Source organism: Sinohyriopsis cumingii, chromosome 17 (genome assembly GCF_028554795.1).
Source record: "Sinohyriopsis cumingii isolate HCF-2022 chromosome 17, ASM2855479v2, whole genome shotgun sequence".
NCBI classification, from domain to species: domain Eukaryota; kingdom Metazoa; phylum Mollusca; class Bivalvia; order Unionida; family Unionidae; genus Sinohyriopsis; species Sinohyriopsis cumingii.
The window spans coordinates 81,169,673-81,196,271 of NC_142977.1; positions in this window are offsets into that span (position 1 = coordinate 81,169,673).

Genomic DNA, 26,599 nt, shown 5'->3' on the forward strand with positions numbered 1-26,599 from the left:
ATAACTGAGGTGAATACCTCGGTGAAAGCTACTTCGCCATTATAGAAGCAATCCTGGAGTGTTTTTATATATGGTGAGGCACTCAATGATTCAGTGTTTCCACGTAAACGTGCTATGATTCCAAACTGACGTAGGGTTGGTTGTGGTAGATCATGGTTATTCCAAATGGCAATTTCTACTTTAATAAAATTGTATGATAATTCATAAGAGGGGTTGATTTCACCATTCGACTCAAAATTTCCTCTAGAGGTTGAGCAAAATTGTTATAGATGTTAACATCAGCTGCCACTTAGTGCAGCACTCAGCCGCTGGTAAATTCCACAATTAAATCACATCGGTCAGATTACATTACTTCAGTGATAAAATGACTTCATATGGGACCATCCAACTTAGTTTGTACTAGTAAATTTAAACCAGTGTCCCTGATAAATAATTACCAACTTTAACTGACGGTGCAAGTCCGTTGTAATCAAAATACAAACTATGTTGAGGCATAATCACGTATGCGTCCCAGTGAGTGATCGGTCCTGTTGATGAATCCAAATTGAAGATAACACGTTCACGTGTTCGTAGTACCATCGGTGCAAAATCATCTTGCATAAAAACACTACGAAAATAGTTTATAGACTTTGCCATCGCGAGTAAATCAAGACTGATCCATGGAAGGTTGAGAACCTTCGCTTCCATCAGCTGCATGATCTTCTGTGACTGCTTAATCGAATACCTCTGCCCAATGGTATTCGATGACTCGTGTCCGTTTATATAAGACCTCCTCTTTTTATACGGCCTCCAACCGCCTTTTCAAAGCCATTCCTGATGCAGTTCCAACATCCCCTAACGCTGAAGCTTTTGCAACCACTAGAGCCGCTGATGCCATTAATGCTGGAATCGCTGCAAGGAATGGAAATATTTCACTGGTCTTAATATCGCTGAGGTGTTGTTGTATTTGGCCGCATTAATCTGAACGAACTGCGTTTGGGTCGACCACACGGGGACATTACCAGTTAATTTTGCCGGAAAAAGTTTCATTGCGAATGCACAATTGTGTCTGATTGCGTGTTTGTTTTTCTCGGCTGTCTTTGAGTAAGACCGACCCTCATTTCCTGATAGGACATTATTATTGGTATTATCATAAATATGTAACAGCTTTAATTAAGAAATTCTACGAATTTGCCACAGGTGCATCAATCACCCTCATTCGACCTCCAGCACCCTGCAACTACAGTGTCTTGTTCGAAAGTATTTCATCATATCATCTGTAATTAGCACCAGCAGGAGCTGCACGTGCACGAAATACATGTCAGCAACGTACTGTCGAACTCCAGATGTTCCAGTAAAGAGGTAATACATGTTATTCAAAATGGATTCAATTTACATTCCATCGATGGAATAATGTGCCCTGTTAAACTACGCCAAGATTCAGTTGCTGACATATTCCACTTGGCATTGACAGCATCATCGGTCTTTGACAGTCTTCCCTCTACTTCCAAGAATGAATCACATGCAAGAAAAACCTAGATGTGTCTTGCACTTGCAATTCTATTTTTAATTGATTCTGATCTCTATCCAGTTGTAAAAATTATAATGAAAATATCTCTTTTTTCGATTCACTAACACATGCGCTCACATGTCAAACGCCCGATCAAATACATCTTTGAACTGTGTCATGGTGTATACATTAATGATTTTTTAAAAAAAATAATATTACTTACTGTGAAAGTCCGCTCTCCATTGTCAGATTCAGGTCTCAGCCACATACTCTTCGATTGGTTTACCCTAACACTCGTCATTAAACTTGCCAACCACCTGTTTATTGGCGCCACTAAGCAACTACTGTTCTTTCGGATAATCGCTGATATCCAATTCATTCACCAAGCTTGGATTTGCCATGTCCGGTACACATCGTTGATGGTGGTATGCATCAGAAACGAGTCAGTGTCTGTGTAGGGCAACTTGACCATATCCTGATTAATCGGTTGGATCGTTTCATAGTAAAACTCTTACATGAGCATATACTTATACTTATTTTGTATTTTGATTTATACTCTGAACGGTAAAAAGTCCGCCATCAAAGATTTTTCGGAATTCAAGGGCCATGTCCTCAATGAACCTTCGAGTTCTGTCTTGTTCACTATTATCAGGGACCAGATCGACTCTAATTCGTTTGAGCAGATTCTCCATGGTTTTTCCAAACATGGCATTGAACATCAGCTTGAAACGGTCCTTTCCAAATTGGTTGGTATCCTTTGTCCGTAGGTCCATATTGATCTGAACACCCAGGCATGCTGGCGAAATCGAAGCAGTCAATGGATTTTAGTTATATGCATAACCATTCGTGAGTACAACTGCAAATTTCTCACGTGCATTATATAATTTTGTATCATCCAAAGACTCTGTACCCCTTTGGTGCATTCCGTGTATTTGTTTCGGAACTCATGAACCATCTCTCACTGACAACGCTTCTGGAGCAAGCGGATACTCGATAATCGTTGTGTGCTTTGTGAAAATGCACGGGACATTTCAGGTCAACTTAAAAAAGTATCTGTGGTCACCATGAATGTTGTGTGCACGTCGTTTTGCAGATCAATGTGCGCGGGATCGGTGCACTGAAATTCACTGACCAGAAGTGGCTGCATCATGGTCCATTGTACAAAATATTGGCGTTTAGATATATGACTTAACTGTTGGAGTCAACGGGGTCATATCTGGACACGTTTGGGTTGTTGGCACTAGCGAATCTACGATTCGAATGGATATTCTACCACGAAGTGATTGCTTGATAAACAGATGATGGTCGATATCAATGAGAAATTACAGCTTTATTTTGATTATAGTCAACAATGCATCCCAACCCATATCCAGTGACGAAACGTAATTTGTGGCATCGAACTTGTACAAGTAAATAGCGGCATGATGAAACACACTAGCGAGCAACAACACAGCAGTGCGCAGATTGCGATTGTCACCGAGGTTTTGCATCGAATGCAGACCAAACGTTTATTTTTTTTCATGTTCGTAGCCGTCGTTAGAAATATTTTCACATAACAACGAAGAATAAAACGATTCCATCGTTGGCAACTGGATTTCAGCAAGTTTTCTCCCGTCATTCTTCTACTCGCATGGTCTGTTATCAGGTCTGTCTTGGTTGCAAAGTATCCACGATTGATTTTAAAGTTCTCCACCCTTCGAATATTCACAAATTTCTCTAGGGATGAATTCGTTAACTATAACGAATTGATAAACTGCAATTATCCCAGCCGAAACGTGATGCAGTTTTCCACGTTACCTGGGAAAACGCTAACCGTGGTGTCTGAGGTTCTGGCTACTGCATTTATGATCAAGTAGCCACGCAGGCTATGAAGCACCTCTGGAATTTTGGTGTTGTTGGGATAAATTTTATTTTGCAAATTACATTCTTTGTGTGTGGCACCTCTGTACGTTCCACTGATATGGCAGTTGTTTTAAACTATGGCATCACTGCAAGTAAAAACTTTTGAAAAAATCCAACAATGAGCAGTTGCATGAATAAGCAAATGCTATCGTTGGTCACAATTCTGAATCGAGCTGCGGTCAAATCTATTCTATGTGACTTTGATCGGTCTGAGAATACCTCAACTGTCTTTAACTAGCTTGTACTCTGATCACGGTAAACGAATAGCGGCTTTGTTTTTTCATCATATAGAACCACAGCAGAACAGAACCAGCATGTACTATGTTCTGCAATTTATACAGTTCGATTATTATCAGTCCTGGGCACATTTATGCCTTTGAAAGCAGAGCTGGAATCATTATTGTTTATGAAAGCAGAACGTTCTACTGAAATATTCAGACAATCAAAATCCGCGTAGAAGACAGACTGGACTTTCATCTTTCGCCGTTATTCATTAAATTGGACAGTGTATTTACGTGGCGCGGGCATGATAGTGTGTGATGTGGTTTTTCACCGTTACCACCGCAGTAAGAGTTATAACTGGAGAGCAGTTCTTGAGTGTTAAATACTTTCATGCAACGTCTACAAATATATATCTTTCCTTTGTTCTTGATGTGCCAGTTAAGCAATCGACCAAGATTCTTTTTCAATATGCAGTGCCATATCGATTATGTTTCTTTCATTTCACAAAGCATCAACAGCCCAGTCTGAATTCATTTATGATGGCTATGCGTAACTTTGTCATATGTGAACACATTAACAGCTATATCTGGGTTCAGTGTTTCAAATTTCTTCACTGTGGTTCAGTGTGGGTTTGGTAATATGCACACGAAAATTGAAATCACCAAAGTTGTGTTTACCATGGTGTCGCCTGTATTTTCGAGGCATGTCTTGGTGATCACTGACATGGTTTAGTGTCGACAAAATTGCACATTCGAAACAACGAATATCTAAGTTTTTTCACGTTGATAACTGACCTTGGCGGAACCAGTTTGGAGATGCTATGCAACTGGATTCACTAATCGAATGATACGGCGAGAGAACGACCTCGACATGGGCACATCTTTTGAGATGCCTTACCGATTATGCCTTGGTATATTTCTCCACCCTTTCGAAAATCATTTCAGTGTCTCTGCCTATTTCATTATTGATGGTGCTGCTGTTTATGCGGTGCATAATTACGCGGGTACCGCTGTGAGTCCACAGAGTTGTTGTAATTTAATCCTTGTCATGACTAAGAGGCACAAGCAGATGAGCACTGAGGACAATATCATATTCAACTTCAGCGTTGTGTAACTAGTTACAATTCCTGGAATTATATTCGACAACAGATCCCGAGCGTCATTGCCTAGTTTGAAAGTGGGTGGAATAATGTCCACGTGAATTTTGCAACTCACCACTACGTTTCAATAGCAATAGCAGAGGCAAGACCACGACGGCAGTTTAATTCATATTCATCTGTTAGCACAAAGATATCGACTTTTATTGCTCCTCTAGGTATTCGAGTTTTATGTTCACGTGCAAATTGCCTTATTATTTTACTGTTCTGTTGTTGGTGACTGTTGCTTCTGCAGTTACAGTGACAACCGGTTGTGGTGATGATAATAGCTGCGAATCCAGTACAAATATGGGTCTCGAATATTCAAATATGTATGCTTTCTCATACAACTTGGTATGTATATGCCACGCTGCTCTGCGAACTGTTTTATCAGTGACACAGAAGGCATGTTTATATTATGGGGGGATAAAGCATTTTTCTAACTGGGAAATGTTGTCATGTTTTTTTTTAAAATTTATTTTGGTATTTGTTCAGGATCAGAAACTGCAATCACTTCAATCCTGGTGATTATTTCATCTATTTCTGTTTTGTTGATTTTTGTTCTTGTTGTGATATATGTTTGTGCTTAAGCTGCCACATGTGTTGTTGTTTCAATTTGTTTCTCCGCACTTTATAGTTCTCACGGACAGATCCCCAGGACTGGCAATGCTGATTACGTGATTTGACACCGATGACAAATTTCACACAGGGCCGTGCTGCTAAACCATCACGTGATTTGCGTATGTGTTTTACAGTACTCAGAATGGCATGTTCGTAATTTAAATTGTTAGTTCGACTAAGTATCTACGCTCATTATATTCTAATAAATGCAAATGCACATCATCAGTCAGTGCAAAGATTATTAAAGGTAACTGCATGCAACATAATCTACTTAATTCAATGAACTATACGATTCGGCCAGGATATCATCATATCTTTCGAAGTTCTTACAGCCCGATGGTTAGCGAGTCAACCAAATCCCACCGATTACTCTGAGTGCCTTTTCATTTAAGTTCATTTCCAATTGCCCTTGTTCATTGTATCTAGAACATGACGGTTACTCTCCGGTTACACGTCTCCCTCTCTATGAATTCTCTTAGTGCACAGCCCGAATTGAATGAAATCTTCCCACAAATTTCACGTTTAAATTTCAGGACCCCACCCCAATTTATTGTTAGCTCAATAATAAACTGCATCCGATTGTTTCGCCCGCATACTTTGAATTTACGTGTCAAGGCCACTAACACCAGATGTATGAGAGCCCCTATTTACGTCTCGGGCATTAACTAAGATAAGAACAAAATGATTCCGTTGCTTTAAAGTATATTCCTGCATTTCAAGATTGCCTAACAATTAAATAGGGACTCATGACCTATTTAATTGATTAACATTAATAAGTAAATAATTTGGACACAAAATTTAAAACGAACACAAGCTGACATCAGTACGTTCAGAACATGAATGTTAAATCAAATACAGGAGTACAGGAATTAATTAGTACACAGTCATACAATCCAATATGCATTTTCCATACAACAGTAACACTTGAGACTCAAAGAAGATATATATATATATATATATATATATATATATATATATATATATATATATATATATATATATATATATATATATATATATATATATATATATATATATATTATGGACAAAACAAATATCAGACAATGAATCTAAATATATGTATACATGCACTCCGAATTTATCAATAATATGGTTCCAACGTGAATCACTGTTTGGTGTAAGAAAACTAAACGCACCTACGAAATAATCAACGACTTAGATACAATACGTTTAACGGTGAGGACAAACAACCGCACTTTGGCCTCTGGCGGAAATTGACTTAGCGATGGTTTCTGATCTGGTCTCTAAAGGGAATTAAACTCGGTGGGGATTCTGGCCTCCGACGAGAATTAAACACATATATGACACTATGGTCTCTCACTGAAATATACCATGTGGGAGTCACTAGCTTCTAACTAGAATGTAACGTTGGAACCACGCCTCATTGATCAATACGTCTTTTTGACCTGACCAACACCCTCTCATTTACTGAGCACACAGCATCGGATGTTAAAAAAGTTCATTTAAAATAGATTCTAAATCCGTAATAAATAAAATGAACACCTATTTCACTCTAACTTCTCTACCTTCTTTTTATAAATAAAACTAACAGCCCCTATAACCCATATAATTATTATAACCTTTACTGGTGATAAGCATGGATAGGAATAAAGAAAACAAAAACATTGTAGAACTATAAACTCTATTTGTGCTTGTGTTGCAAATAACTGGGTTCGGTTTTTACTTAAAAACCTTCCCTGGTCAGATTTTAATGATATTTTTTCCCGAATGTATCTATCTAAAAATTGCAAACGATGAATTGCGGCATTACTTTATATTCATAAGTCCAATGGAGTTATGAATGCCGGAATTATCTTTGTCCTTTCCGTGAGTGGAATATGCCAGAATCCTATCAGAAGGTCAAATTGGGTGACATATTTTGCATTTCCAATTATGTCAATGCAGTCATCGATTCTTGACAATGGAAATGAATTTGATATGGTCACACTATTTATTATTTAAAAATCGGTGCATACGCAGAAGGTATTATCTGGTATTGGCACGAGAATACATGGTGAACTCCAGTTACATTTACCTTGTTCTAGACAATTAGCCTCAAGCTAAAATTAAATCTTTTTTCTCAAACATTTCTGCGAGGATTCATCGTGTACGTATGCTACTTCACAGGTGCAGAATCTACAATTTCAACGTCATGGTAGATTTTATTTGTTTGTGTTGGAAAATCTTGAAACAAGTGCTCATATTTAAATAATGGATGTCTGAGTTCACTCTTTTCTTTTGGCTGCATATGAGAAATGTTTCTTAATTCCAAATGCTTGTTACACTAAAATCACTACAGTCCGGTTTCATCTCAGGAACGTTGATGATGCAATTTGAATCACTCACTTTCGTTCTAACTTTCTTTAAGGTTCATTCTATTTAACACGAACAGAGATTTGAGGTATGGGTATGTCAGCCATGTCTTTGTTACCAGTCTGAAAACTCATTTCCATCGTATTGCTGTCATACCCTAATTTCATTTTTCACTTGGCTTTAGGCAGGAGGCCGACACAGCCATCTATTATTCTACTAAACGGTTAGTCAGATGTAGAAATAGGTTGCAGGTGATCTTTTGGTAAATTATCATTTAATTTTTCATACCATTTGACAAGCATGAGAAGATCAATAGTATTTACAAACATTACTTTTTTGGCCAATAAAAATGAACAAAAATGATATGATTAGTCTTATTTACCCCAAAATGACCCACCAAAGGGGTTTCAGGGGCTTGACTATGAATGTCCTGTCTCTACGATTTAGGGACAACAATTTGATAGCTCACTGACCACTCAGATGATCTCAATTTTCTAATACAAACCTCATATTTAAGAACATAACAAACATGTACTTGTCCGGCTTCAATTTCGCTGATATCTCTCTGAAGAAAGAAAAACCAAGTGATATCAGGATCTTATTCCTGTTCGACAATGAGTGATTGTCGCTTGTCAGCCTTATTAGAATAAAGTTCCTAAACTGACAATACTTGAATGGTTAGTTAGTGTCTATCCTCAGCAAAACTTGTATTTGATATGATCAGAAAGTGTGGAGCAAGGTTCACAATTTTAAAATGATTGTGTGTTTATATACTTCGTTTAAATGCTGTGTATGGTGCTTTACGTTTGACTAGAATATTTGCAAATTACAACGAAATGAATGAGTTCCAGGTTATTCCTTCATGTAGTATACTATCCGAATGAAAAATGTTTGGCATATACCTGAAACATGCTGGACCATACTAGTCGATTAATGTACTTCTGGTTCATTATTATTGTAGTACTGAGCATAGCATGTAACAGCATTGCAACAGTATTTCAATTCTTTAGGCAGCATCTTACAGGACTGTACATTTTTTGTGGACCATTCAATGGTACACCGAATAATATATTTCCGGTATGGGTAATAGCTATATTTGAATATATGAGAAATATTTATCCCAAAGTCACTTTGTAGTGACAAATTAACAGAATTCCTTTTCTGAGACAAATGTGTAGTTTATCATCATTAATAGTGTTAGATTCCAATATCATACTCAGAAGATACAAGTGCCACAAAGTCTGTGTATCTTGAATAAAACTACAAACTGATTTGCTCATACAGTTTCAAATTCTTATTCTATTGTCCATATTGCATTACTTCAACCTTGAATTAAGATTTACTCAGACATTGAGTAATCACATGTGATAGCTACTATTTAATGAAATGACAAAAAGATGACTAAACTCGATGATGAAGAAAGAGGGGAATGGTCAGGTTCTAAACTAAGCTATCAAGCTGTAATATACAATAAATCTGATTTGTATTAAATCGAAAATATTGATATATAATGCAGTACACGTACAACACAAATAAACCTCATAGAACCAGCTTCCCTAGATGATTTATTCATTTCTTACACAGGATCTTTCATGAAGTAGCCATGCATATAATAGATCTGCACGTACGAGGGCATATATTTGGCTTGGATAAACAAATAATCAGAAATGAAAAATCTGATATAAAGTGTTTTTCTGTTTTAGTGACAAGCTTACTCTCTTCTTCCACTTTGTACATGCCATCGGAAGTACTGTTTGATGATTTTCCGCTTTTTGTACCTCAAGTTATTTTCCTTCATGATTTGGCTAGAATCCAATAGTTGTCATGTATCCGATGTTGTCATGTCGGCTGTACCCAGACAACTGAATGGCATGCGGTAATTGCGTCCAGTAATTTTGTTATTCTCCTACCATTTACATTCACCACTTTCAGCTTAATTATTTTTTATGTACACAGGTTCCTTTAGCACATTAGAAAAAGACTTCGAAAGCCCATGTTTTGTCCTCGAAGTCGATCTCTCATTCTCCCAAAACATACCTGTATGATCCCGAGTTTAAAAGCTAATTTATCCCCTAACAGGTGTTAACGGCATTACTTTAAATACTTAATACGTTTGCTTCTTGCAAAAAGTTTGATCATGCAGGTTAATTAAAATGAGAATCAAATAAATCTTATCCTTTACTCAATTTCCTATAATAGTTTGGATTGCAACTATGGCATTCAAACGCAGTCCAAATACATGTATATTTCCTTTATGCCCTTTAGCCACAATGTTTACTGTGTTACATCTTATAGAAAAAATCTCAACATAAATATTACATGAGTGTGGTGTTTTAAAGGACAACCACTTGTTATGCATATTTAATTTGTTTTGTTCGTTGTGCATTCTCAATATATATATATATATATATATATATATATATATATATATATATATATATATATATATATCGCCTCGCCTGCACACACTATCCCATATTATATCACGACTAAGCACACATCACCAATAAATGATGCAAATTAGTCGGTGTTATAGTGTTATATGCATTCGTTTGTCGCAGACATACTCGCATGAGGACCCATAATTCAATCTTATATGTCTACACATTTGTTCCTGATTCCTATGAAAGAAATCAAGGTATATAGGATTAAACATAGAGAATCATAGATATACACCAGACGGAACCGAAAGTGTTATCCCCGGATTCTACAAGAGAATGCTTGATAGTCATCTAGTTTTGCAGAAACCTGGTTGAACGTCCGATATTGCCAACTACCGAATACTTGATCGATCAGGTCAATATTTTCAGATAATTGACGATAAAGGAGAGTCCGTAAATTACGTAGAAACATCCGTAAAAATTTGATGTTTGTGATTTACGAAGTGGTCATGGAGTTTGTTTCATGTGATGAGTTTGGTGATGTCATTATTGCTGCTTACCTAACAGCCAACTCCCGTTTAAATTGTATTGCATCTCATCTTGGAACTTTAGGAGATAGTATTCTTTAATCTGTCACCGATAGTTGCATGTGCATCAATTGCACAAGAGGTTATCACACTTTCATCAACAATGAACCGTTAGGAGAATGAACCAGAGAACATCATAAACACACTATTCTGATCTTTGCCAATGGCGGACCCAAACGTTATGGTTATAAGAAAAAGGACAACTTTATACCAAAATGGAAAAGACTAACCCTCAATCATTGTTCGAGTTAAGTGGTAATCTATTGCTAATTCAAACAAACAAAAGCCAGTTCTCGATTAAGATTCTCCTGTCGAACGGTTGACCCTCACACTATTGTACGTTTTTCAGATCATCGAATTGTCAGTCGACCCTTGGGAAAATTATATCAGATCATATACGACAGAGGCAAGGTCAAGAGGGCTGGAGATAGTATCGGATGCATTGGATGACCAGGACTACCTATGTTCCTCGTCATGCTCTATACGTTCCACAACTTGTTGCTGTGAATCGCCTTCATGCCCGTCGAACGTGCTATATCGGTTTCGTCCGCGCAGACCTCCGAATCCAGTCTTCATATCCTTGGGTAGGAAAGCCCTAACTCACCGAGTGTTTAAATCCCGTCGGCTTCCCGATATATATATATATATATATATATATATATATATATATATATATATATATATATATATATATATATATATATACATATATATAAGTAACAATTATTAAAAGCAGATGAATATTATCACGAAATACGATTGTCCGAGTCTGGAAAATGAGAGAGATGCTGTTTGAGTTGCAGAAACTATGCCATGTGATTTGTGTTAACTTATTATATTGAAACTTTATGCTGTTCAAATGACAATTTCAGTACTCCGTTGAAATAAGTTGAATTTAAAACTTGTGATTTAATTCATGCGTAAAAATTATTAAACTTTGCTTTTGTGGCTATAAAGTTGTATGACCAGTATTCTTACCATCCATCATCCCCCGCTTCTCATCAGTCAATATAGGGTTTACTGTTTCATAAAACTTCATATTAACCTCAGCAACGGTGAATAACTGTCTATTAAATATATGGAGTATGGGATAAATATCTTATTAGAGCGGTTCAGTGTGATATAACAGAGAACAGAGATGGCGGCTCCGTCACATTCCACTATGATTTGGGATAGTTTTTGTCCCTAACTATGAAGAAATCCTGTTAGATGCAAGAGTAATGACAAAAGCACATGATTCGTTGATTAGATATCAGAACAAAAGAAATGAGAATGATGGCTGTAGAGAGGGAGAGAGGATAAATTTTATTTAAAAAAAAAAAACACTGCATCAATGAGACATGTCATTGCTTACATTCTCTAATTGCAAATTACTCCTTGGTCAAATTAAAATGGTGGGTAACGGTTTGTTGCGGAGAGTCGTTTCTCTTTAGCCGCAAAGATTCTTCTGTTTCGATTGTTTTGTCTTTTCTTTTGCATTCATATTTAACCATGTTTGTCTTCTTTGTAACTCTCTTGGCCTATTATACAATATTTTTTAGTTATCGATATTGTTTCCAACAACATATTCTGTCATTTCACAATGTAAAATTACCGTTCGTGTCTAAACTGTACTAGTATGATACAATGTTACCCGATATTCAAATATTGGGGCTATATTCTATTCTCATCTGAATCTGGATTGTATGAACCAGAAATAATCGAAACATTGAAAATACTAAACATTCATTCGACCCCTGTCTTGTTTCTTTGCTCACCACTATTTTTAATAAATTTTCTTACAAACATGTGGAGACCAAATTACTTTATCATATGTTCACCTTTCTTCAGTCTTCAAAACCGAATACCATCTAATTACACTGACGATATTTTAGCATCTAACGCATCTAGACAACTTGCTTTGTTATTGTAATTAATAATGACAGGAAACAAGTTTGGCACTATAAAGGACCTATATTTATGACGTTTCAATCATATTAGTGTCTACCACGTAAATATAGTACTTGTTTGGTGTACGGCCCCGTTGTAATTACGCTGCAAATGTGATTTCTAGATTTTAATTGTTCATAAAAAGTTTGTGCTAAATGATTTGTCCGAGTCAACAAAAGCCTTTTCTGGGAAACCATGCTCAGAACAATTTCTGTACTTGGCTATTAATCAAGCCCTTCATTGTCACAGTTGTCAGGGCAAAATCATATGTTAAAATGTGTTCAATATTTATGCACACTTAAACCATATACGTAGATGGATTTTACACATGTTTATGTTAAACGTGAATCAAATGTGCATATATTGGATCTGTTTCCTCGGGTAGATCAATTATAATTAAAGACAGCCTTTGCATTTAATATTTTCCTTTATCAACACAAGCAAAAAGCCCAAAATAGTGTGAAACGTATCTGCGGCTTATTGATCATGCGGATAGGTTCTATTGCCCAGCCATAAAGATGGTTCCGATAAATGTTGTTTACCCAATTCGCTGATTCGTTGGCATCATAGTCTATGCATAGTCGGGTTATTCGCCTCCTCATGACGCCGTCTTACCGTCACGATGCTGCCATGGATACCCTTCTCAGTTAATAGGTTCATGTTGATGTTCGTCAGTATTTTAAGCTTTCAGTCGGCCTTTCTCAGACGCGCATCTCAGATCATTGCAAACTCCATATTGATATGACTTTCCATTCAGAAGAAATGGCAATTAGAGGCGTTTCAAGAGGGCTGATGCTGTGTCCATATTGGATGTCAGATTGGCACCATTTTCTTTAGAACTAACTAGACACCATAAGAAGTTTTTAGGAATACCTAATGTTCATTCAGATCCAGTCCTGATAAAGTTCTTCAAATTGACCACTTGTGTGGCCATATTGGATTGGTTAGCAGAACATTGTCAATAAGGACCAGCTTGAGATCGTCACTCTTCTGGTGAGAACCCCGGGTTGATATAGCCTTTTCATTCAGGATGAGTAGCGATAACAAACTTTTCAAGATGGCTCTTTTTAAGATGTGTCCATGTTGGATTTACACATTGTTTATTAAGAATCAGCTAGGTATCATAAGACATAAACTGGTGAAACCCGATGTTATATATAGCCCTAAATTCTGGAGGAGTAGAGATAACTATAGTTTTAAGATGGGCACCATGACTAGGACCAATTTACATGATTGGCATTTCGGATCAAATAGACATCATAAGAACTCTTTATATGAAACCCCACTTTGGTGGCCATATTGGAGATCAGATTAACATCATTTTTTCATAAGACATCTTTCAGTGAAAATTCCATGCTAATTCATTCAAGAGTAGTAATAACAAGATTTCCAAGATGCCCACTGTGCATATGTCTCAGCATTACCATTTTCATTTAAGACCATCTCGTCATTATATGAAGTCATTTAGTGAAACCACATGTTGATACAATCATCTATTCAGGAGGAGTAAGAACAGTGATTATCAAGATGGCAGCAGTCGCAGTCAGATTGGATGTACAAGTGGCGCCATCTTCATTTAGAGATACAGCATGAGATTATTCTGGTGATTACCAGATGTCAATATGATAATGGTATCACGTGTTCAGGAGTATATATATCAAGCTTATCAGGATGGCAGTATTTAGGATCAACTGGACACCGTACGAAATCCTCCTAGTATTGTTCAGGAGAAATAGTAAAAGCAAGTGTTTTATTGCAACATGGCTATTGTGGAAGCCATATTGCACATTAGATCAGCACCATCTTTAATTGCACTAACTAGATATCGTAAGAAATCTTACAGTAAGAGACCCGTATTTATTTAGCCATCCATTCAGGAGGAGTCGCATAATACTATTTTGATTAAGGCCACTGTGGATGTCATTTTAGGTATCAGATCGACACCATTTTCATTAAAGACCAACTAGACATTCTGGTTTTTAAAAAAAAACATATCAATATAAAAATTTTTAGGATGAATATCGAGAACAAGATTTTCAGGAAGGCTGCCATGATGGCTCTAATGGAAGTCAGACTGGCACAATTTTTTATTTTCAACGATACTTTGTAAGAAATCTTTTGTTGAAAAACCCATGTTTATATCACCATCCATTCAGAAGAAGTGGCGATTAAAATATTGTAAAGCTGACTCATGTGGGGGTCACGTCGGATGTCCGAGCAATGGTTTCATTTACGATCAACTAGACCCTGGAATTACGTGAATAAAGTTTCATAGAAATCCTCCAAGTAGTTAAGGAGGAGAAGCGATAACAAACTTGTGAAAATGGATGGATGAAAGACCACTCCATCGGCTCTTCTGATCTTTGACTAGCAGAGCAAGAAATAAATGGCGGTGGCTGCGAGAAAGTTGCAACAGATATTGACTGTATTCTTATTTATGTTACAAAGTTTTCAGAAGTCCATTCCTTTATTTTGTTCACGATAGACCAACATACAATTTAGCCATTTTTATGATCGACTTCAACACAGCTACTTCCTATGTTGAATACGATGTGCTGTGTTTTTTTTTTAATTTTAAATCGAACTTTGTTCTCCATAAACTGTTCCTACATCTTATGAGAGAAATAGTAGTATATTGCTTTTGTAAATATTACTAGATCTTTAGTTTGTACTGTAAACTTACCCATATACAGACTTGTACATTTATCCATACCAGAAAGATGAGTTATTCTTCGTCATGCTGCACTGTTTTCATCATTTTCTTTTAAATGCTTTTCTTCGGTTCAACGGTATCATTATTGAATTTAAACTGTAAAACGTGTATCTATTTGAAAACATCGCACGCAGCTTTTACATATTTGAAATCGAGAAATTAACATTTAAAATAACCAAGCTTAATTTGTGTTATCTTTAATGCTATTCGGTAACACATGTAAATTTGATTGAATTTTTACCCCCATACAAACTTGTCAACAAATAAACGTTTTCCTTGTTGGCTTCTTATTACATCCATTAAATATTTATATTTCCTCTCTAAAAATATTTGAGAATAGTGTTATCATTATTGAAAGTTTTGCAAAACATTTTAAAATACGTTACTCTCCACTCCATGCACAATCACTAAATTAGTAAGTAGACAAGAGACTCTAGGGTATTCTTTTATTTTATCTTATAATGAAGAATTATATTTGTTAGAGGAACAAAATATTTTTGCTTTAAAAAGATGAGTAGTCTAGAATTATTTAGAGTAGAGTGCTGGAATTATAATTTAGTGATATAGAAAAAATAATGATTTTAATAGTTTAAAATTGTGAGTATTCTTTCACTCTTCAGCACTAAACGTCGCAACCCTACAAGACAAACACTATTTTATTGCAAAAGGAGTTTTAGTGGAATAAGATTCACGAGAGGCTTGCATTTGATAGTAATTATTTTTGAAGAAAATCAACCACTTTAAAACTTTGTGGTAACTACTTCATCCTTTTATCCAGTATTTAACAGGAAATCTCGGGCCCCTAGTGGCCGAGTGGTCTAAAGCGCTCTCCGTTACGGATTACTGCCATCTCACCTATTTCTGCGTGGGTTCTAATCTAGGATTCGGCTAACGTGGGTACGTGAGAAAGCTCGCCAGTAGCTTCTCGTGGGTTGGTGGTTCTTCCCGGGGTTTTCCCGTTTTCTTCCTCCACCATTAATACTGGCCGCCATGCATAACCTATCGTGTACTGAAATATGGCGTTAAGCCCGACAACAACAACAACAACAACAGGAAATCTCCACGTTTCATAACAAGGCCATAAAATTATCTCTGTTGACAATTAAGATTGGCATCTATGCTATTTTGTGTTCTTCGGACCGCTAGCAATCACATGACATTACCTTGTTAAATGGTATACACACGCGCGCGACTGTTTGTGATGTTTCTCCTAGATTGGCAAGCATCAGAATCAAATAGATTATGCAAATAACTTAAAATAAGTTGCAGACATTACTGTTGGCGGTGTGCTGTCAGTGTTCCGTTTACCATCATCTGTAATTTGTAATTTGACCACTAGTTCTGGCATCTAGGTTTGTTTTTCACTCTCTCTGACCCATAGTCCGATAAATCGATCCCCATTCGAGGAAACGGTGGCTATCGTTATGATAATAGGGCGTTCTTCGCTCCTGGTCTAACCGGATATTGGTGAGCATCCCTGTTTATGTCAGGTTGATTCTTATATCAACACAAAGGAATACTATCCTGATCCCACAACATTGCCAGTGAATCATGTATGGGGAAGAGCAGCAGAGAGGGTGAACAGACCACTTAGGGGAATGGTCACCCTTGTGTTTTACCCAAAAAAATAGTGACCACTCATAGAGGTCAATTACCACGTCTACGATTATTGTTTGTCCCAAACAGAACCGTAGACGCCCCTCTCTGCTGCTATCAATATTGGGAATCATCATCTGAATCATGGGAATCTTCATCTGTTTCATCTTTATTTGTTTCATCTTTATTTGTTCTATGTTTCAAGTAATATTCAAGTTCTGATGGTGGTTTTTCTATTTTTGGATTTATGTTCTTTCTGTGTTTATAATATATCATCAAACTTCTGTATCGATCTCCACCGCAATTTTTGCAAATCTGATATAATCCTCTAACGCCGTTGTTACATCCAACACATCTTCGTGGACCAGCATGAGGATTTTTCTTTATAAGATAATTATGTTTCTTGCAATATTCTCCACGGCACCTTTTGTTGCATTTATCTGTTGTTCCTTGACGTAACCACGCACAGTTGTTCATTATATTAATGATATCTATTTAATTAAATTTAATTTTATCATCCCCCCTCTCTGCTGCTCCTCTTCTGCTGATATTAATTAAATTATTATGTTATAATAAAAATGGTACATCCAGAATCTCATACTGCAAGAACAGCACGAGAACGATTAGAAACAATTAAAAAATTTCTTCCTGTCAGAGACTCATTTAGAAAAAATCTGCAAGCGCAGCAAGAATCAAAAGTTGAGTACGAAGAAGACACTAAAAAACTATTTAAACCCGTCACTGCAGCTACTAAGAAAGCTGCATCGGCTGTTGAAAAAACTATATGGGGAGATATTGCGGAGAAAGATGAGAAGAGGAAAAAGGGTATTTTTCCGGTATTAGAACAAACTGCAGTACAGGCTGAAAAAACAGCAAGAAGAACCAAACAAACAAAGAAGATTTTACGAGACCTTCCACCTGGCATAGCCAGGGAAATAGCCGCAGCTCAACCTCCACCTGTTGATGAGGAAATACTTGAAGGTATTGAAGAACTTCGTACTGAAGTCGCCGATGTGAGAAAAAAACTTGCATCTGAACCCAAAACAGCAGAAGAGAGCTTAAGATTAATTGCAAGATTTAACGAAGGAGTTGTTGAGGAAATTAGAAACACTGAAAGAGAGAGATTACCTGAGATGATATCAAAAAATATATCTAATAAATCTAGTATTTTAAAACCCGGTCATGAAAAAACAAATGATGATAATTTCATTAAATGGATATATCGCGTATATTACAATAAAAAACAAGCTAGAGGTCAAGAATTTGAAAGACTTAAAGAAGAAGTAAAAAGACTTAGAGGGGGACGGGAACAACTAGAACAAGGAGAGTCCTCCCAGTATCAGCTTCCTCCACCTCTGCAACAAATAGAACAACAACAATCTTCTTCGCCACAACAAAGGTTGATGTCGGAAATTAAAAAGGCTAAAGAGTCACTTAAATCACCCTTCTCGAAGAAAATTCCTGCACCGAAAATGACATTTACACCGACAGGTTCACCACATGGATTTCGAGAAGGTTCACCCCCGGACACCGCTGAAGTACTTACTTCGGTAATGCAACCACCACCCCAAGATGAACCTAAAACAGGATCTGGTTTATGTCCTGATAATATCATCAATGACGTGTCACGGTTAGAAGTTCTCATAGGAGGAAAACGTGCCGGAAATAATTCACCAGAAATAACCAATGAAGCAGCTGATATTTGTCGGCGACTATTTCAAGGTGGCATCATGGATATTGGCGTTTACCGAGAACTTATTGATGAGCTCGTTGATGACTAGTTGTTAGATAAATGGTAAATAAAATAAGATGATCGTGCATGATAATCATCGTAAACCCACACAGGTTAGAGCGGTAAACTCACGATTACCAATCTATGAAGCAATTTACGGAAATGGACTTGGTGATGTCATTCGGGGATTATTCACGAGGATAGCTCCAAAAGTAGCACCTGTAGCAAAACAATTATCGATGAAGGCTATTGATATTGTTCGTGATAAAGCTCCTGGTGCAATTGTCAATGTTGCTGGTAAGGCGTTCTCGGCGATCAAAGAAAGATTATCACGATTATTGCGACGAAAACAACAACCACCGGTGAAACTGGCAAGTACTGAGGTGATGCCCGCAGATGTTAGTAAAATAATAAATCAGGCTGCAAATCAAAAACTAGCGGCGTTAGCAGATCAAGGACTCGGTGAATCTGGAAATAATATCTCAAGTTTGATATCAGGAAGTGGAACTTCCCGAGGTGGAACTTTCCGGCGGCGGTGATCAACGTGTTAGACGAAAAATAATTATAATAAAATGTTCAAGCGCGTGTCCGACACAGCATTTGATATGGAAGCACCCGTCCTTAAGGATGAATCTGTACGTGATTATCAATTTTATTCCTATGACGCAAAACAACCAAATCAGCCCGGGAGAATTGAACTACAAGTTCATGACACAAGTAGATACTTTTTACCCGCTGATGCCTTTCTTGAGGTAGAAGGTACAATTATAAAAACGGATGATACTAATTACTTAGATCCAGTAAAAATTGGTTTTGTCAACAACGGGATCATAGCATTATTTAGTGGCGCCACATACATGATTGATGGAAAAAATATTGAATCAATTCAGAATGATGTCGACGTTGCTACAACAATAATTGGTCTGGCGAGATATTCTGATGATTATACAAGATCAGCAGGTCCCACAATGATGTTTGTGAAAGATAACTCCGATAACCCTGAAAGTGATCCGTATAATATAATACGACCAAGAAATTTTGCCGATACCGCTGATCTTGATATGTGGCCAGTGGTTCGTGGTCCTAGTGAAAATTTCAACTTGGGATTTGCAGCGCGTAGAAATATGTTGCTAGGAGGCAATAGAGGTTTTTCATGTACAATTCCACTATCGCATATTTTTGGATTTTGCAGGAATGTTAAAAAGGTTATTTTTGGAGCTAGACACACGGTTGTTCTTGTAAGAAAGAACGATGATAATGATGCTCTGTGGAGACCCGTTGGTGATGCTGGTAAAGTAATATTATCAAAACTTTCATTGTGGATGCCGGTAATGACTCCAACGATCGCAGAAGAACAAAAATTGATTTCTTTCATGGATGCAGGTGGTAAATCCTTGTTGTCATGGTTAACAACAAGCACGGATAGCATGCAAACTAACGTTAACGGTCAGTTTACATGGCATATAGCATCACAACAGGGTGTTTCTGCACCACGACATATTTTTATTGCTTTTCAGAGAACTGATCGTTTAAACTCACAAACTCACTCTCATATGATATTTGACCGACTAGGTCTCACAGATATTTCCTTACGGATAAACGGACAACAGGAACCAACAGAAAATGTACAACTAAATTATGCATTAAATCACATAGGACGTGCATATCATCGTTTGATGTCATTTATGGGACGTGATCAAAATGTTGATACCGGGTTGCAAATATCACAACTAGATTTTAAAAAATTGTATCCGATTTATTATTTTTCATTAGAACATCTTGATCTATCAAAACAATCTGTCGTTGATATACATCTCAAAGCAACATTAAATACCGGTGGTGGTGTTGATTACAGAGCGATCGCGGTCATACTTAGCGACAAGGCCATGCTACTTGAAGGTGGTAGTGGTCGAATGAGGGTCGTTGATGCACCGGTGGAAAATCTTTAATCGTGTTATTTAGAAAAATATATTTTATATAAAAATGTCGTATAGTCATGTTAATGTTACTCTGACTCCTGGTCAGGTAAAAAAGCTTCAATCAAAAACCGCCAACAAATGCGGAACTAAAATATCACTAAAACGAGATCAAATTGGTGGTGGTCCAAACAAATTATCGTTGACAAATAATCAGATTAAACATTTCAATAAAGCCCTAGAATCAAAAACTGGAGTTCAATTCCATCTCTCCCCGAGCGCCATCAAAGACATGGTTAAAACGGGTGGTATATTCCCACTATTTGCGGCCATTCCGGCATTACTAGCTGCGGCTGCTCCGGCCTTAGCAAAAGCGGCCGCGTTAGGTGTTGCTGGAGGTGTTGCTGGAGCGGCGGGTAAAAAAATTTTCGAAAAAGCTACTGGTGGACGATATAACAAAAAAAAGGGGCGCGGTCTAAGATTACCGGGATCTCGTTGGGGGAGAGGCCTAAGGCTTCCAGGGTCACTTCGTTAAATGTTCCATCATCAAATTTTGATTTACTTGATGCTGCTAAAAAATTAAAAAATATCTGCCTTTAGAGGTGTTTTTATGCGAGATCAATTACCGAAACAACCAAACAAACTAGAAACAGGTATTATTAATCTTGACAAACGTTCCGGACCCGGTACTCATTGGGTATCATACGCGGTTGACCCGCGTGGAATTGTTTATTTTGACTCGTACGGGTTAGCTCCACCTGTCGAATTTATCAAGTATGTCGCACCACTCCACGCAACAACTAGCGGTTATAAAGTTTGGTATTCAACGCTACCCACACAAACAATGACAGATCCGCCAATATGCGGCCGTGAAGTAATTAATGTACTCGACGCTATATCAAAATCATCCAAGCCGCCACATAAAGTCGTGCACGATTATACAAGCAACCGATATGTTGCGCGTAAAGCATTTTAAACAACGGATCTTATTATAATGGTTGATATTTACGGAAGATCTTCTACTGGTAAGAAAAAAAAATCCGACGTTGATCTGTCAAAGTATGCGACTAAAGATGACCTCGCTGATATTATGAACCTGGCTGGAGTTGACCCAGATGAAGTTGTTATTTTTCAAGATCGATATGGTAAACTAAAAACCAGCAATATCAGATGGAATGATATAGTCCGGCGAGTACTCGGTGCAGTTACGGATAATATTCCCGTGTTTACTGATAGCGGCAAAATCAGAGATTCAAGTATATCGTTTGCAACAATTAGAGATGAAATTGCAAAAAGTGTTGCTAATCGCGTGAGAAACACCGGTGACACAATGACAGGTGAACTTAACATGAACGGGAACAAAATAGTAGCTGTAACAGCTCCAAAATCTGACAACGACGTCGCAAACAAACAATACGTCGACGACGTGGATGGAAAACTATCCACGCTACGGGCCGAGTATGACGTTCACACGGGCGCGTTTACAAGGCTTCGAAGAAATTTTCAGAAAACCGATGATGCCATAAATAAGTTCTTTGGAAATCCTTCCGTCATTGACATGAAACTTTCTGATATCAAAAGTAACCTAGACACGATCAAACGAACACAACTAGACATCGTAGCGGGAATTCCTGAGATTATCAATAAAACCAATCTGATTAAAATTCCAGCTGAAATAACTCCCGGGCATATCACAAACATCGTATGCACGGTATCATCGGGATTTGCAACATGGTCAAAACAAAATAATACCATCAAATATACCGCAACAGTCACTGGCGTGTACAGGCTGTCTGTGTTTAGTGCTGCAAAATTTTACATATTTATAACGTTTCCATGGCGTCATTCCACCGACAGGTTTCCCGGGGTTGTATCTGTTGTATTAAATAGCGGAACCGAAGAAGTATTTATGCTGGAAGCAGCTGATAAGGAATTAACCGCAACATCTTACTGGTGGTGTTTGGAATTTGTAGCTGAAACACCTCAATTGTTTACTGCATAAATATATATGGACGGTGCACAATACAGATACAATCAAGCGCGTGAATGGCAGGCTGCGCTAAAAGATCAAGTCGATCAATATACAGTAAAAGTAAAAAAATATCGACGACGATTGGTTATCGTTGATGTGATTGTTTATTCAGTATCCGCTGTTGTTGCTGGAACCGGTGTAATATTATCAGCGTTGACAACGATGGCACCAGTAGCTGTAACTGTTTGTATTTCAGCAGCAACAACTATTGCAGGTGTGCTTGGTATCATCACAAAAAAAATATGTACTTGTACGAACGAAAAGTTATCCGATTACAAAATAAAATTACATACAGCGACGGTAGCATACTCGAAATTATCCTCGTTGTTATCAGCGAGTCTCAGTGATGGAATTATATCTGATTTCGAATTTTCAATGATGACCAAAATATACGATGAAGGTATTAAAGATACAAGTATTAATAATGACAGAATTACTCCAGCAGATCGTGACCAACACAACTCCGCCAAAGATAACGATGATCTCGGTAAGTTCAATTAATCCTGAATTTAGTGTTAATTTTCCTACTGCAATTCCAGTAAAAGAAATAGCACTAGCACAATTACGAGTATATTACAGCTGGCCCAATATCAGATCAAAATCGTTTCATGGTACACCAGCAAATAATTCGCTTGTATTTACTAACAAGAACAAATCCGATGGAACACCTGACTGGGTTGTTGTTGAAATACCAACTGGCAGTTACCAGATTGAAGAGATCGGTGAGGAATTTGCGCGTAGAATAAAATCAATAACGGGAAAGGAATCAAAAATATCAATAAACGTTCATGAGCCGACGTTGTCCTCGACGGTTGAAATAAACTCGCCTGATTATGCCGTTGATATTTATCAATCTTCAATCAGATCAGTGCTAGGATGGCCGGATGTTCCCCCGGTGCATGAAAGACCACCAGAACCGAAAAAGTCTGATTATGTCACGGATAGACAATCATATTATGAAATTAATCCGACATACAGGGAAAAACTACGTGATTTTAAAAATAAATTAATATTTAGCCATTTTATCTTTCATACCCCCGTGGAGACATGGACTTTTCTAAGTCGGGAGGGGGAAACAGGACATGTTTTGGCTTTTGATCGGAGTGATATTATTGTATATTTTCAGGAAATCAATCAAAAATGTAAAAAACAACTAGATCAACTGAATCAATATTTTAACGAACATATGTTTGACATATCAGCGTCATCGCGTGAAAAAATCATCACGCGTGTGGAAATATTAAATCAGCTTATATCAGATATGGAATATTTTAATAACCGAATAGTTCAAGCGATGGTTAGTTTAGGGCCATCATTTAAAAAATTTGAGGCATATAAATGGTTAGAAAAATATAAATTAACAGAAGCAGATGTACCGAATTATAAATTCCCCGGGTATAGTGTAACCGAGTTAAGAAAATCTGTCAGTGATGTCATTGATGAGTTTTTTCCTAAAATACTCGATGCGTGGAAAAAACTAGCACCATTAGCAGTTGTTCTCAGACATGATAATGATCCACATGGCGGCGGAAGACACGTATCTCCGCGGATCGTTAATATAACATCGACGGTCGCGGTCAATCTGGTTTGTGACGTAATCGATGGCAGCTATCAAATAGATCTCGGAAGATCAAATCAAGCTCAACAAGGATACATCCTGTACACGTTCACACCACAAGTTCCCCCTGGAAGTTTAATCGTGCAAGAACCAACTAATCCCGTGTATTTGCGGTGTCACAATAATATGTTAACGCGAATCAATTTTAAACTCACAGACCACCTTAATCGCTTGATTGACATACGTAAAGAAGAGCTTGTAATAAATCTGTATGTAAAGTCCTAGGACTTTTGTCTTAAGGATTTCTGTCTTAAGGATTTCTGTCGTAAGACTTTATCGTAGATCTTCATGTGGAGGAGGGTTTTACACGCGAGGATTTCTTAACAGTTAGAAGAACATTTGTAACAGAGATCAGAATCAAATTCGATCAACTTAAAAAAAATAATATTTATTAATTTTACTGAAATTGTACAAATTACTTGATTTTGACTACCAACTACCCCCTCAGAAACATAAAAATGCACGAATTACTTGATTTTGACTACCAACTACCCCCTCAGAAACATAAAAATGCACGAATTACTTGATTTTGACTACCAACTACCCCGTCAAAATCAAGAAAGTTCTAACCTTGTCAAATTGTTCCTAACAAATTTTATTTATTACTAATATTATTTTTACTGAGATTTTTATTGTTTTTTACTAAAATACAACGAAATTGCTCAATTTTCCTGATTTTGACTACCAACTACCCCGTCAGAAATCAAGTAATTCGTGCATTTTTCTTTGATTTTGACTACCAACTACCCCGTCAGAATCAAGTAATTTGTGCATTTTTCTTGATTTTAGTAAAAAAAAATAAATTAATTCAGTAAATAAATAAATTAATTCAGAAATAAATAATTTGTAAAATTAAGAAATTGTACAAATTTGTTAAATTTCAGTAAAAAAAAAAAACAAATTACTAACCCATCAAATTCAGAAATATTATTTCTGATCAAAGATCTCAGTCATCTTCAAAATTACTACTTTGGATCGTTTCACCAGTAACGAAGTTACCTTGGATCGTTTCACCAGTAACGAAGTTACTCTGGATCGTTTCATCAGTAACGAAGTTACTCGCTGACATTATTTTTCTTAATAGTCTTATGCGAGTACTAATCGTTTTCTTTGCCTCATACTCGTGGGATAATAACGACTTAATTCTTTCTACGGCGGTAGAAAGAGGAACGAACTCCTTCACATGATCATCTTCTACGGTAGCTAGCGACTGAAACATTGCCGATTGAATCCGTTTCATGAGACTGTATTCAGATGATAGTGTGTGTGTACCCATGGTTTTACGTTCTTGTAAAATCTCAAAGTCAGAAACTATTTTTTCAGGATTAAGTTCATCAGATATATTAATTCCATCTTTTTTTAATTTTTTAATAGCGACAATTACATCATTGATATTTTCATGGTTCATTATATAATATATAAATCTTTAAAATAAAAAAAATATCCCTAGAACACCTATCGAGTGTATTAGCGAGTTCGTCGGGATGTTTCAGGGACAGCACAGCCAAGAACTTGTAGCTTGCCACCGCAATCTACCAAGTTCATTAGGCAAATATTCCCTCTACGAGAGCCCCTAACCCGCCAAACAACGGTCTAGAGGCCCAAGAGGGAGGACAGCACAACCCTCATTAAACTCGTAGCTTGCCACCGCAATCTACCAAGTTTAGAGGTATACACATAACATATAACTAACTAAGGACAGCACAAGGACAGCACAGTCCTCATTAAACTCGTAGCTTGCCACCGCAATCTACCAAGCTTAGAGGATATACATATAACATATATACAATGAAATGGTTATATACAATGAATGAAGAGCCCCTATCGAGTGTATTAGCGAGCTCAGATTATGAATGAAGTACAAACATATAACTTAACTAAGGAAATGGTTATATACAATGAAATGGTTATATACAATGAATGAAGAGCCCCTATCGAGTGTATTAGCGAGCTCAGATTATGAATGAAGTACAAACATATAACTTAACTAAGGAAATGGATATATACAATGAATGAAGAGCCCCTATCGAGTGTATTAGCGAGCTCAGATTATGAATGAAGTACAAACATATAACTTAACTAAGGACAGTACAAACATATACGCTCAGCAAAATCACACCCACAATAATTAATCCAGTGGGTGATACGAAAATATGTATCAACCACAAGTCAATATTGTGGTTGTGAATTTGCTGAGCGGAGGGGTTCTTGCGGTTCCCCCCACTATTATAAAAATCGCAATTATGCGCACCACCGACAAATTGTCAGCCATGGGGGTTTGATCCTGGACCGCGAGCGCCACAGTCCAATACCATACTGATCGAGCTATCAAACATTGTTACGAACATATGTTTCGGAAGTTAATATATAGCTAGCTATATAGCTAAGGAAC